The 13778-nt window shown below is 39.5% G+C and overlaps 1 protein-coding gene across 1 annotated transcript in view; it reads left to right on the top strand.

The window, feature by feature from the left end:
• TDRD7 (tudor domain containing 7) overlaps window positions 1-13778 on the top strand; it is an 89550-nt gene that overhangs the window by 602 nt on the left and 75170 nt on the right. The window lies entirely within an intron of this gene.

The following is a 13778-nucleotide window of genomic DNA, read 5'->3' as shown; positions in this document are numbered from 1 at the left end:
GGAGTTTGAACTCCCACACCGTGAGCTTTTAAGTTCCTCTCTTTATAGACCCGCCCCTGCGGGCCGCTGGAGCAGTGCAGGACACAAATACTATCCGTTTCTCTCAAACCGTGAGCACCTGAGCCCCGGGTGGGTACAGCGCTCCAAGTTAGGAGGGAAATATGAATCCATGAGTGAGTTATCTTAACTTTCACCGTGTTCCCCAATAGTGTCAGGTTCTCAGCCTCAATTTAATGGGAGGGGACTTGGAGCCGGCACAACTGTTCTGCTCCGATCCCCTTGAGTGAGTAGGTACAATACATTTCCATACATAACCAAGGGCACCACTCAGTCCCAAACAATTACAAAGAACCGGAAAGGGAAATAGCTATATTAGAAAAAGTCTTGGCCCGAAAGGATTATGAAAGCCACTCTACAAAACAAAAACATCACTGTGCTGTGTCATCCCTCCATCCCTATCCTCCACCCACCCCACCCCCGCCCCTTTCGTGCAGGTGGAAAAACTGCAGAAAAGTGCCCTGCCTAGTGATATACAACTTAAAGCCAGAGGTGGAACTTAGACCCAAGTCCCGGCCGCTTTGATGTATAGGTGTTGCATGCTGCAAATAGCGTGGGCTTTGCAGATTTGGGTTGGAATCTGGGCTTCTCCACTTGCTAATTGTGTGATCTTGAACAAATTACATACTTTCGTTGAGCCTGGTTTTCTCTTTATCAATTGGAAATATTTAACTTACTCTGCAAGGCTTTTGTGAGATAACTACTGTAATTCCTTTGGCTCATAATATAGTCAAGAAGTGTTAACTCTCTTCCTTCCACCAAACTTGCCGTATTTTACATAATTGGGTTTCAGTTTCTTGGATGCAGGGACACATCTTTAAGTGCTCTATATAATATAAATTGGCACATGGTGGAGATTTTTGCAGTTCCATTCAACTGATATTCCTGGAGCATCAGTTACATGCACAGGACCGTGCCGGGGGTAGGGAATTGCTCTGGGGCCAGCTGGTTTAGAACCCACGTCTCCTGTGCCCCAGTCCAGGGCCCTTTGCCGGCCCACAGCCCCCCTCTTTGCTAGTTCAACGCAGTGAACTCTGAAGCAGCAGTTGGTGGTTCCTTCGGATTTCAGTCCCTGTAGATTGGAAATGAAATGTAATCTCTGCTAATGCCCTTTTAAGTGAACTGACTGAACATGGCTGAATGAACTATTGTATTTTGTACCAAGAGATTTAAACTCCTTGAAGAACCTCTCAGAAGTTCTCTGTGCAATATAATCTAGTTGGAGACCTAATATGAACGTAAAGGAAAAATACTTTATAATAGAACTCTAAGTGCCTACTCTGTGTTTGATCAAGTGCTATTTCTAAGAACTGAGATTTGACGTAGAGTGAGTACTTTGCCTCTGGGCACTTTCGGGGTCAACACATAAATACAGAAAGGACAGAAGTTCCTTGGTGCCTGGATTGAAATCTAATTTCATATTTATGTGAATTGGTTTTTCTTTATGCAAAACCGACTTTCTCCTCCCTCTGTTCCCACCCTTATGCTTTTGAAAGCTTCATTCTTTTCAATATTTCCTCATTGGGCCAATTTTTTAAAAATGTTGTCTTTCAAACAAGCTAAAAGTATTGATAATTTGTCATTTTGAGCTGAAAATGTGTGTGAGGATATATGGCAGTTAGAGCTTCTCATCGGCACAAGATACTCAGTGTGACCCCAAAGCAAACTCGATATTTTAGCTATGCAGCTTTGTCAGGAGGAAGCAAACCCATGATTTCCGTTAGGTCTTTGGACCCCCGTTTCAGCACTTGAAGGACTCCAGGGAAAGTTGAGAACCATGGATCTTGACCATCCTCCTTACCTTCCATATGAAAAAAGCGACCTGAAGTGACTTGCTCAAAGGGTCATAGCTAATGAGAAGCAGACTGGGATTAAGACCCAAACTCCTAACTAAGCCACTTAGGATCTCAGAGCTTTCTCTAGTATGTAGATTTATGGAAAGCCTGTATTATTCATACTACATAATTAGTAATGCATGTATAATTTGGAGGTTGAAATTGCAATAATTAAAAAAAGAAAACTGCTCTCTAAAGATACCCTGAGGGAGTATATCACCACCTGAGGGCATTAATTACTATCTTTATTTTTTTTTTTTAAACAGGATTTTAAAAAATTAATAAATTTTATTTTTGGCTGTGCATGGGCTTTCTCTAATTTTGGTGAGCGGGAGCTACTCTTCGTTGTGTTACACGGGCTTCTCATTGCAGTGGCTTCTCATTGCAGTGGCTTCTCTTGTTGTGGAGCACGGGCTCTAGGTATGCAGGCTTCAGTAGTTGTGGCACTTGGGCTCAGTAGTGGCTCACAGGCTCTAGACCACAGGCTCAGCAGTTGTGGCACACGGGCTTAGTTACTCCGCAGCCTGTGAGATCTTCCCGGACCAGGGATCAAACCCGTGTCCCCTGCATTGGCAGGCGGATTCTTAACCACTGCGCCACCAGGGAAGTCCCAACTGTCTTTTTAAAAAGAGTTGGTAAAGGAGTAATTAAGGTAATAAATAGACTATAATTGGAAATAAAAGATAGCATGTTAAACTGTTGCAAGATGAGAAATCACCTTGGAAGAGTCTTAGACAAAAACCTTCCCTCTCTTAGGCTCAGTTTATTGATTTGTAATAAGGGGTTTGGGATAGACTAGATGATGCCTAAAATCTTTTCAGCACAGACATTCTGAATTTTAAGGGCCTGGCTTGTTGCTAAAATAGTGTCCTCATGGAAGAAGGCAGCCATTTACCAGAAGTATGTGCCCTAAGGAAATACTAAAAATTGAGTAGCTGACTAAAGAAGGTAAGAGATTGCTTGGTGATTTCACTTTACCCTAATGATTCTTCAGATTTATTTGTGGGTTTAGTGCCACTCTTCAAGTCAAATTTATGACACACAAAAATATGCAATGAGGAAAATGAGCCAAATAGTACAGTTGGAAATAGTTGAGAAAAGAGGAACTGAGAGGAGAGAGCATATATGGGAGTGAGACCAGCTTGGCTAAAGGTCTTTGGGCAGCAGGATTGAGGAAACTGCAGCTACAGGAAGCAGATCACATGCAAACGATGGTAATGGTAAAGGCAGGTATCCAGAGGACACCAAAACCTGCTTCTTCAGAATAAGACTCTCCCGGGACCATTTTTAGGTGTATTAGAGAGAAAAGTTGTGAATTTACAAATACAGTTTTGAAAGTGAGAATTATTTTAGGCTATTTACATTGTTTAAACCTTGCTTTCCTAAAGGTTGTCATTACTTTCCCCTACTCCTTGCCCCACTTCTTGCACATTGTTAGTATTTCAGGATATTCAAGATTAATTGTATAGCAAAATAGAAAAGGAACAGTATAAAAGGATTGAATTTTTGCAGCAGTTGGCAAGTATTTTGGATTTGGGTGCCACACCCTTAAATCAGAATGTAGCAATCCCCATTTCATGCCACTTTAAGGGCTAATCACTAAATATGTCCCAGGGTTGTTCTCCGTATTCCCCACGTCAGATTTACTTTCAGAAGCCAACTCTGTACATTTGGAGCAGCTGTCTGAAAGGATGCCCGATTTTTGGGAGCCAGAAGACCTGGGTTCTTGTTGTGGGTCTGGCCATAAAAATATGTGAGGCCTGGAATAATTACCCTGGACCTCAGTTTCCTCATTTAAAAAAAATTTTTTTAAACTTTTATTTATTTATTTATTTTTGCGGTACGTGGGCCTCTTACTGTTTTGGCCTCTCCCGTTGCGGAGCACAGGCTCCGGACGCACAGGCTCAGCGGCCATGGCTCACGGGCCCAGCCGCTCCGTGGCATGTGGGATCTTCCCGGACCGGGGCATGAACCCGTGTCCCCTGCATCGGCAGGTGGACTCTCAACCACTGCGCCACCAGGGAAGCCCTTTCCTCATTTTTAGACTAAACAGTTTGGAGGAGATGGTGTGAAGGTGCCTACTAGCATTCCGCGCTTCTCTCTCGGCTCCCTACTCTGAGGTCGGGCCCACTGTCCTGTCCTGTGCTGTTTTACAATGTCCAGGGACATTGTGGGACATGGCAGTTAAGAGGCTTTTGCCTACTTGTTAAGTGCGAAATCTTGGAGCAGATCTGGTAGCTTTCTTACTAAGCTTGCCAGGTCAAGTATGTTAATGAGGCAAGTAAGAAAACCTGGGAAAACGCTAATATTTCAAATTTGATACTGTACTAAAAATTTCTCCAGTACACCACTGTCTGTATTATTGCACTCTTAGCCGTGTAATGCAGGTATTCATAGGTAGTTTGCCATCCATACCATGTTTCTAGGAAAATGTAACTACCGAATGTCAAGTATTGTGGTAAGCACATATAACTCTATTTTTGACACTTGTCATTCAGAAAGAGAGGCAAGGAAAGGAGGAGAAAAAGAGTGAGAGGAAGGACATGAAAGTCAAGTGCAATCTGTTGTGATCCTCGTGGCCAGTTTCTTCCTCCTTGACTGGGGTCTTTGCTTGCTGACCTTGGTCAGTTTTTGAGATTAAAATACTCTGATTAAATAATTCCCCAGACTCACCTCCACTTTACTCTGCTCAAGCAGAGGATTCTTATTCAGCTCAAGCTTCCTCTTTATTATCTAGGGAAACCCTTAAGAATTTTAACCTGAATTTAAAGAGATGACCAACTTTATTTCTCCCAACCTCACGTAACTTACGGTCACCAGGGCTTACATAACATTCTCAAAATAAAAGTACGAATTTGAATTCTCTTAAACTCTAAATTGTATTTATCACAATGCTTTTAGAGAGTAGAAATAAGTAGGAAAGTTGAAAGATCAAAATGGCAACTTAAGAAATTTGGGAGCCACACATCATCAAAAGATCTACAAACAATAAATGCTGGAGAGAATGTGGAGAAAAGGGAACCCTTCTGCACTGTTGGTGGGAATGTAAATTGATACAGCCACTATGGAGAACAGTATGGAGGTTCCTTAAAAAACTAAAAATAGAATTACCATATGACCCAGCAATCCCACTACTGGGCATATACCCTGAGAAAACTGTAATTCAAAAAGAGTCATGTACCACAAGGTTCATTGCAGCACTATTTACAATAGCCAGGACATGGAAGCAACCTAAGTGTCCATCGACAGACGAATGGATAAAGAAGATGTGACACATATATACAATGGAATATTAATCAGCCATAAAAAGAAACGAAATTGAGCCATTTGTAATGAGGTGGATAGACCTAGAGTCTGTCATACAGAGTGAAGTAAGTCAGAAAGAGAGAGACAAATACCGTATGCTAACACATATATATGGAATTTAAGAAAAAAAAATGTCATGAAGAGCCTAGGGGTAAGACAGGAATAAAGGAACAGACCTACTAGAGAATGGACTTGAGGATATGGGGAGGGGGAAGGGTACGCTGGGACGAAGTGAGAGAGTGGCATGGACATATATACACTACCAAATGTAAGATAGATAGCTAGTGGGAAGCAGCCGCATAGCACAGGGATATCAGCTCCGTGCTTTGTGATCGCCTGGAGGGGTGGGATAAGGAGGGGGGGAGGGAGAGGATATAGGGATATACATATGCATATAGCTGATTCACTTTGTTATACAGCCGAAACTAACACAACACTGTAAAGCAATTACACTCCATTAATAAAGATGTTAAAAAAAAGAAAAAGAATTTTGTAAGCCACTTTGGAGGAGTTGCCATTGAGGCACTTCACTAATAGTTGAAATTCCCATGATAAGCTTCCTTTTGTGCTTCTAGTTGATGACATCCAAGATAATAAACTTGATTTTTATAGTTAGAAGAAAGTATTCTTATATGCATACTGTTTCCAAAAGTTCTTGAGTATAATTGCCATCTTCAGAAAACCTCAAAAAATGCCATGATAACCAAGGAATTAACAAAATTAGAAAAGAATAAGTTTTTTAAGCTTTAGTTGTAATATTTTTTTTGTTCAGTGCCTGAAGTGATATTGCTAATGTTGGAATTGCAAACTGGGCTGGAAGAAATTGACAAACATGAGAACAAGACATACATCTAAACAAGATGTACAACCACATTTACCCTTCCAGGTTTTACTGCACTTACCTGTTTCTCACCATCTTTGAGATCCTCAGTCCTATAGTCCGAGGACTGCCCTTCCCTCCAAAAAGTTGTATACAAATAGAGAATTATAGTATTCCATGAAAATAGCATACTTAAAAAAGGGGAGGGAGAGGGATGCTTAATTCAGATTGTAGCCATGTGGTCAACCGTTGCTTCCCAGTCTCCTCAAGTATCAGGTTCTTTTTTCTAATTTTTAAAAAAACTTTGTAAAACTTCACACATGAGTAGTTGTACTTCTAATATCCGTTGGTTGATAAAATATATAACTACCAAAAGCTGTTGTAAATTCAATATCGTGTTTGTGACTCTCAACAGTATCTGCACACTGTTTGAAAAACAGGAATACATGTAAGTATGAGACACTTACCAGTGTTCAAGCAGTGCTTGCTTACACATCGGGATGTGTGGACTTTTTGCAGTAATGCTATGGCCCAGACCTGAGCCTGCTCATTGAGAACTCTGGCTCAGAGTGGAAAGGCCCAGAAATAAACTGTGTGATGAATCTCAATCACAGCTTGGTGACGTAATTGGCTGTCTCAGTCAGTTTACAACAATCATTAAAATTTGCAAATAATTTTTAATAACTTAAATTTAAGATTATTCCTTTAGCTGCTCACATGCACTACACTATTATTTTAGTGAGTGGGAGAGAAAAGGAGTGGTGTTAGTTATATGGAGAATTTCTCATTCATTCACTCAATATGTATTGAGCTCTTGTTGTGGGCTGGGCACTAGGGATTCAGCAGTGAACAAAACCCACCGAAATCCCTGCTTTCATGGAGCTTACATGCAAGTCAGGGAGACAGACAGTAAAATAAAGGATATTGGATGGCATAAGTGCTACGGAGTAAAATAAGGCAGGGGAAGGGTAAAGGAAGTACTGGGCAGCCGGCATAACTGTTCTGGTTTTGAATAGGGTGACCAGGGAAGGCTGTACTGAGAAGGTGACATTTGAGCAAATACCTGAAGGAGGTGAGGCAATGAGCTGTGTCTACCCTGGGGCAGAGGGACTGGCAAGTGCAGAAAGAAAAGCAGTGTGGAGTGGAGTGAGTGAGAGAAAAGGGGAGGAGGAGTTGAGGTCAGAGAAGTGGGCTGGGTGCAGATTGTGTAGGGCCCTTTTGGCCCCTCGGAAGACTTTGGCCTTTAGTCTGAGTAAGACAGGAAGCCCTTGGAGGGTTTTGAGCAGAGGAATGACGTGATGGGATTTATGATTTAAAAGGATCACTCTGGCTGTGATGTGAAGAACAGATTATCTGTGAAGTGGAAGCAGAGAGACCAGCACAGAGGCAGTTGCCTCAATCCAGGCAACAAATGTTGTTGACGTGGACTAGGGTGATCACCATGCAGGTGGTGAGGAGTGGGGGAACCGTGAACTGAGCCTGTCCATCTTCATGTGTCACTTAGTGGTGGGGGAATTCGGCGGTGGAGAACCACTAAGACCAAATCCCTTCATCTTACAGATAAGAAGGCTGGGGAGAAGGGATTTGTCCCAGGAAAAGAAGTGCTTTTTGCATAGTGGTATTGAACTTGGGGAACACAAGCAGGAAGAGGAGGTGTGTGCACAGCCTTCCGCAATCCCCCATCTCTCCCCCAAATAAAGTCAGAATCAAGGTATCATCTACTAGTTGTCAGTAGCTTTACTCTTGAAAGAAACATTAAACTTCCTTGGTCGTAACTGTGGATTTTAACTATGATAATATGTGCATTTAAGAGAGTGAAACTAGGAGGTTATGTGTGTGGCAGGAGCCTCTCTCAGGTCAGGTTGGGAAGTCTAACTTAGAAAAATTAGTCTAACTGTTGCCAAGAAACGAAGATAGGCAAACATGAGGTTAGGGAGGGTGAGAAAAGTGAAAAATAAGGATGAGCACTTGTGTGCCACACAGATTAGCACTGTTTTTTTATTTATTTAACATTATCATCAGTTGCTCACTGTAACTACATACCTTTTATCTGCATGAAGCCTACCTGATAGTCTTGGGGTAGGAGGATAGGATAATCAGGATAGAGGCCATAAGACTACTGTATCTTGGCAGAGTCTAGTTCCCCAAAGAAGAAGACACATTCAAAGAGGGTGGGATTAAGGAAGTAAGCACTGGGCAAGGCCTTACAGCTTTTACTGTATTCTGTGGCAATTAGACAAGCTGTGTATGTGGGTGTATGACCTTCTCCCTCCCCAAAATGTGTTAAGTGCTGTGTTTGGGAGATCCCTGATGACACCTGTTTCAGAACAGAAATAAGGAAGATAGAGGGGAACATTTCCGAGAAAGTGGCCTGAAATTGCTCTCCTTAGGATGGAGGGACCAGGAGTCTTTCATACAGGGCGACCTGTAAAACAAGCCTCTGGTTAGCTTCTAAGATGGGGTTAGAACTGTCTTTTCAAGCCAGTATCATATTGGAGTTCTGTCATATTTTAATCATAGAATTTCCATTATTGAGTAGAATGCATTTATTAGAGATTTTTTCCCCCATAAATTAGTGGTTGCTTGTCTACCCCCTAAGTAGCTGGGGAAAAGTAGACCACAGTGGGAAGGTAACAATGGAACAGATGCTCTTTCCAAAAAGAAGGGAAGGAGGAGGCAGTAGAGAAGGTGATGGGTATGTCCTTCATACTGAAACTGTGGCAGGGGAATTTAAAGTTGTTCTGACTAGGGAGGAGCCAGATATGCTAAATAGTCTAGTTTGATCCTGGTACACTGCTCACACCCAAGAGGGTATATTCCCACATGGGCACTGACCACCTGACTTTATACCTACAAATAATGTGTATATAATTCATAGTCAGGGCCCACTTAGATATGCAGATATACAAAGAGGTAAAGGCCAGTTTTACTCAGAGGAGCTCTAGATGAGTAGGTGGGAGGGATTGGGTTTGAAGGAAAGAAGAGAGTAGATAGATAGGTAGGAAAGGTGGAGGTCAAAGAGAGAAAGTTGAGAAGGCTTGGTACTAGGAAGTTAGCAAATGATCCTTTAGTTTCTCCTCGTGCAAATTAAAACTTGGCCAGCCTGCTCGCTTTGTGGTTTTTCTTACTTGAAATAACTGTATACCAAAAGTTCAATGATCTTTGAATCATGAACCATTGTAAATCAAAGCATTTCTCTTGTAATCAGGAGTTTACTATTTAAGAGCCAAAGTTCATACTTCAGTTTTAACATCTGGCAACCTTGAAATATAGGTCCCAAAGCCAGCCTCTCTTTCCTTCTCACCAGCATACTCAAAATGTAGATGGACATCAGGAGTAATGCAGGTGCTCAGACTCTATAGCTGTTGTCTTTCTCTGCCATGAATTTTTAGTCTTTAGAGTGCCTGTCTCCAGTTGTCTCGTTGACTTGGGATCCATACCATACCTTTGAGTAGGCTGAGTCTACTGTTCATTTCACAGGACTGTTTTTTTTCTTCTCTTCAGTTTGCTTTACTGTCTTTCTTGATTGTCTTGTCTCCTGTTGTTAATTCTTCAGGGTTTTGTCTTTTATTTTTTTCAGTACCAGTCAGGGTAATATGATAGAAAGAATGGGGGCTTTGGCATCAAACAGACCAGGACTAAAATCCTGGCTTCCATACATCCTGTGATATGTTGGTTATTTAACATCTCTGAGCTTTGGTTTTCTTATTTACAGAATGAGAATAATACTTTCCTTCCATAGTTATTATGGGTATTAAATCTTCAGATAGTCCAATTCTCAGAATTTACACGAGAAAGAAAAATATATATCTTTGCAGAGCAGCTTCATTTATTTTTTATTGAAGTATAGTTGATTTAGAATGTTGTACTAATTTCTACTGGACAGCAGAGTGACTCAGTTATACACATATATACATTCTTTTTTTAATATTCTTTTCCATTATGGTTTATCCCAGGAGACTGGATATGGTTCCCTGTGCTATACAGTAGGACCTTGTTGTTTATCCATTCTAAATGTAATAGTTTGCATCTACTAACCACAAACTCCCAGTCCATCCCTCTCTCTCCTTTCCTCCCCCTTGTCAACCACAAGTCTGTTCTCTATGTCTGTGAGTTTTTTTCTGTTTGGTAGATAGGTTCATTTGAGCCGTATTTTAGATTCCACATGTAAGTGATATCGTATGGTATTTGTGTTTCTCTTTCTGACTTACTTCACCTAGTATGATCATCTCTAGTTGCATCCATGTTGCTGCAAATGGCATTATTTCATTCTTTTTTATGGCTGAGTAGTAGTCCATTTTCTGTATGTAACACATCTTCTTTATCCATTCATCTGTCAGTGGACATTTAGGTTGTTTCCATGTCTTGACTATTGTGAATAGTGCTGGTATGAACATAGGGGTGCATGTATCTTTTTGAATTATAGTTTTGTCTTGTTATATGCCCAGGGGTGGGATTTCTGGATCATATGGTAACTCTATTTTTAGTTTTCTGAGGAACCTCAATACTGTTTTCCATAGTGGAAAGCAGCTTTATTTTTAATACCCCAAAGCTGGAAGCACCCCGCATGTCTATCAACATTTGAATGGATAAACAAATTGTGGTATATCCATACAGTGGAATACTACTTATCAATAAAAGGGGATGAACTACTAGTGAGTATTGTTTATATATTCTAGTTACCAGTCCTTTACCAGGTATGCTATGAAAATATTTTCTCTTAGTCTGTGGCTTGTCTTTTCATTTTCTTAACAGCCTTTAGAAGAGCAGAAGTTTTAAATTTTGATGAGATCCTATTTGTCGGGTTTGTTCATCATGGCTCTAAAAGTTCTTTGCCTATCCCAAGGTCACAAAGATTTATTCCTGTTTTCTCTAGAAGTTTTACAGTATTAACTTTGTCATTTAGGACCTAAATGATTCATTTCAATTTAATTTTTGTGTCTGGTATGAGATTCATTTTTTGTGTATGGATGAATAGTGTTCCAGCACTGTTTGTTGAACTTTCTCCATTGAATTTCCTTGCTATCTTTGTCAAAAATCAGTTGACCATTTATGTGTGGGTCTATTTCTGGACTATATATTCTGTTCCATTGATGTGATTGTCCTTTTGTCAATGCCACACTATTTCGACTAATATACTGTTATGGTAAGTTTTGAAATCAGTCTGATTGCACCAGCTAGGACCTCTAGTGTGGTAATGAATAGCAGTGAAGAGAATGGCCATTCTTGCCCTGTTCCCATTCTTAAGCAGAAAGCATTCATTCTTTCACTATTACATATGATGTTAGCTGAGGGTTTTTCACAGATACTCTTTATCAGGTTAAGGAGGTTCACGTCTATTCTTATTTTCTGAGAGTTATTAAAATAAATGATTTTTAACTTTGTCAAATGTCTTTTCTTCACCTATTGATATCATGTGGTTTTTCAACTTTAGTCTGTTGATATAGTCAGTTACATTGATTGACTTATGAGTGTTGAACCAACCTTGCATTCCTAGAGTAAACCATCGTTAATCATAGTGTGTTATTTCTCTTACATATTGTTGGATTTGATTTACTAATATTTTGTTAGGATTTTTTGCACTTATGTTCATGAGGGATATTGGTCTGTACTTTTCTTATAATGTCTTTGGTTTTGGTATCAGCATAATGTTGGCCTCATAAAGTGAGTTCAGAAGTGTTCCCTTCCTCTCTACTTTCTGGAAGAGTTTGTGTAGAAGTGGTATTAATTCCTTCTGAAGTGTTTGGTAGAATTTGCCAATAAAGTCATCTGGGTTTGAATTTTCCTTGTGTGAAGGTTTCTAACTACAAATTTAATTTCTCTAATATTCTTAAGGATATTAAGGTTATCTGTTTCTTCTTGAGTGAGCTTTAGAAATTGTCTTTCAGTGAATTCGTCCATTTCATCCAAGTTACCAGATTTATTGGCATGAATTGTTCATAATATTCTCTTTTTAATGTCTATAGGATCTGAATTTATGGCCCCCTTTTCAATTGCACTATTAGTAATTTGTGTCTTCTCTTTTTTTCCCCTTGATTAATCTACCTGGAAGTTATCAATTTTATTGATGTTTTCAAGAGCTAGTTTTGGTTTCATGATTTTTTTCCTTTACTTTTTTTCTATTTAATTACTTATCTGTTTCACCATTCCAGTACTGATTTTGCTCTCATCTTTATTAATTCCTTTCTTCTACTTCCTTTTGGTATAATTTGCTCTCTTTTTTTCTTAAGGTAGCAGATTAGATCATTGATTTGGAATGTTTCTTTTTTTCTAATATAAGCATATGATGCTGTAAATTTCCCTCCAAATATTGCTTTAACTGCATCCAGCAATTTTTTATATACTGCGTTTTCATTTATTTAAATGTTTTCTGGTTATTTGGAGGAGTTTTCCTCTTTGACCCTTGGTTACTTAGAAGTATGTTATTACATTTGCAAATACACAGGGATTGTTCACATATCTTTCTGTTACTGATACCCAATTTAGTTTAGTTCTGGTCATAGAATACACTTTGTATAATTTCAATTATTCTAAATTGGTTGAGGATTGGTTTCAGCCTCAGAATATATTCTATCTTGGTCAATGTCCCATGAGCTCTTGAAAAGAATGTATATTTTGCTACTGTTGGGATGGAGTGTTCTGTAAATATCAATTAGACCAGTTTGGTTGATGGTGTTGTTCAGCTCCTCTATATCCTTACTGATTTTTTTGTTTACTGGATCTACCAATTACTGAGAAAAGAGTTTTGAAGTCTCCAGTCATAACTCTGTTGTTTTCTCATTCATGTATTTTAAAACTCTGTTAGATGCAGTCACATTTAGATTGTTATATCTTCCTGATTAATTAATTCCTTAATTATTATGTAATGTCACTCTTTTTTAAAAATTTATTTATATTTTATTTATTTATTTTTGGCTGCTTTGGGTCTTCATTGCTGCGCACGGGCTTTCTCTAGTTTCTGCGAGCGGGGCTACTATTTGTTGCAGTGCACATGCTTCTCATTGTGGTGGCTTCTTTTGTTGCAGAGCGCGGGCTCTAGGCATGTGGGCTTCAGTAGTTGTGGCACGTGGGCTCAGTAGTTGTGCTTCACAGGTGGGCTCTAGAGCACAGGCTCAGTAGTCGTGGTGCACGGGCTTAGTTGCTCCGTGGCATGTGGGATCTTCCCAGATCAGGGATCAAACCCATGTCCCCTGCAATGGCAGGCGGATTCTTAACCACTGCGCCACCAGGGAAATCCCTGTAATGTCCCTCTTTATCCTTGGTAATATTACTTGTTCTGATATTAATATAGTCATGTATTTACATGCATATCTTTTTCTATATTTTTACTTTTAACCTATGTGTTTGTATTTGAAATAGGTTTCTTGTAGATAGTATATAGGAAAATCTTGCTTTTATATCCATTCTACCAATCTCTAACCTTTTAATCAGGATATATCAATCATTTAAACTTAATGTAATTATTCATATGGTTGACTTTATATTATTTTATTATTTTTAAAAATTTATTTATTTGGCTGTGCAGCAGGATTGTGGGATCTTAGTTCCCTGACTAGGGAATGAACCTGGGCCCCCTGCACTGGAAGCACAGAGTCTGAACCACTGGACCTCCAGGGAATTCCCCAGTATGTAGTCCTTTATTTTTAAAAAATTTTTTTAATTTAATTTAATTTTTTTATACAGCAAGTTCTTATTAGTCATCAGTTTTATACACATCAGTGTATACATGTTAATCCCAATTGCCCAATTCATCACACCAC

The sequence above is a fragment of the Neophocaena asiaeorientalis genome, unplaced genomic scaffold (genome assembly GCF_003031525.2).
Source record: "Neophocaena asiaeorientalis asiaeorientalis breed wild unplaced genomic scaffold, Neophocaena_asiaeorientalis_V1.1 scaffold192, whole genome shotgun sequence".
Taxonomy (NCBI): Eukaryota; Metazoa; Chordata; class Mammalia; order Artiodactyla; family Phocoenidae; genus Neophocaena; species Neophocaena asiaeorientalis.
This window is presented reverse-complemented; position numbering and strand designations above follow the sequence as displayed.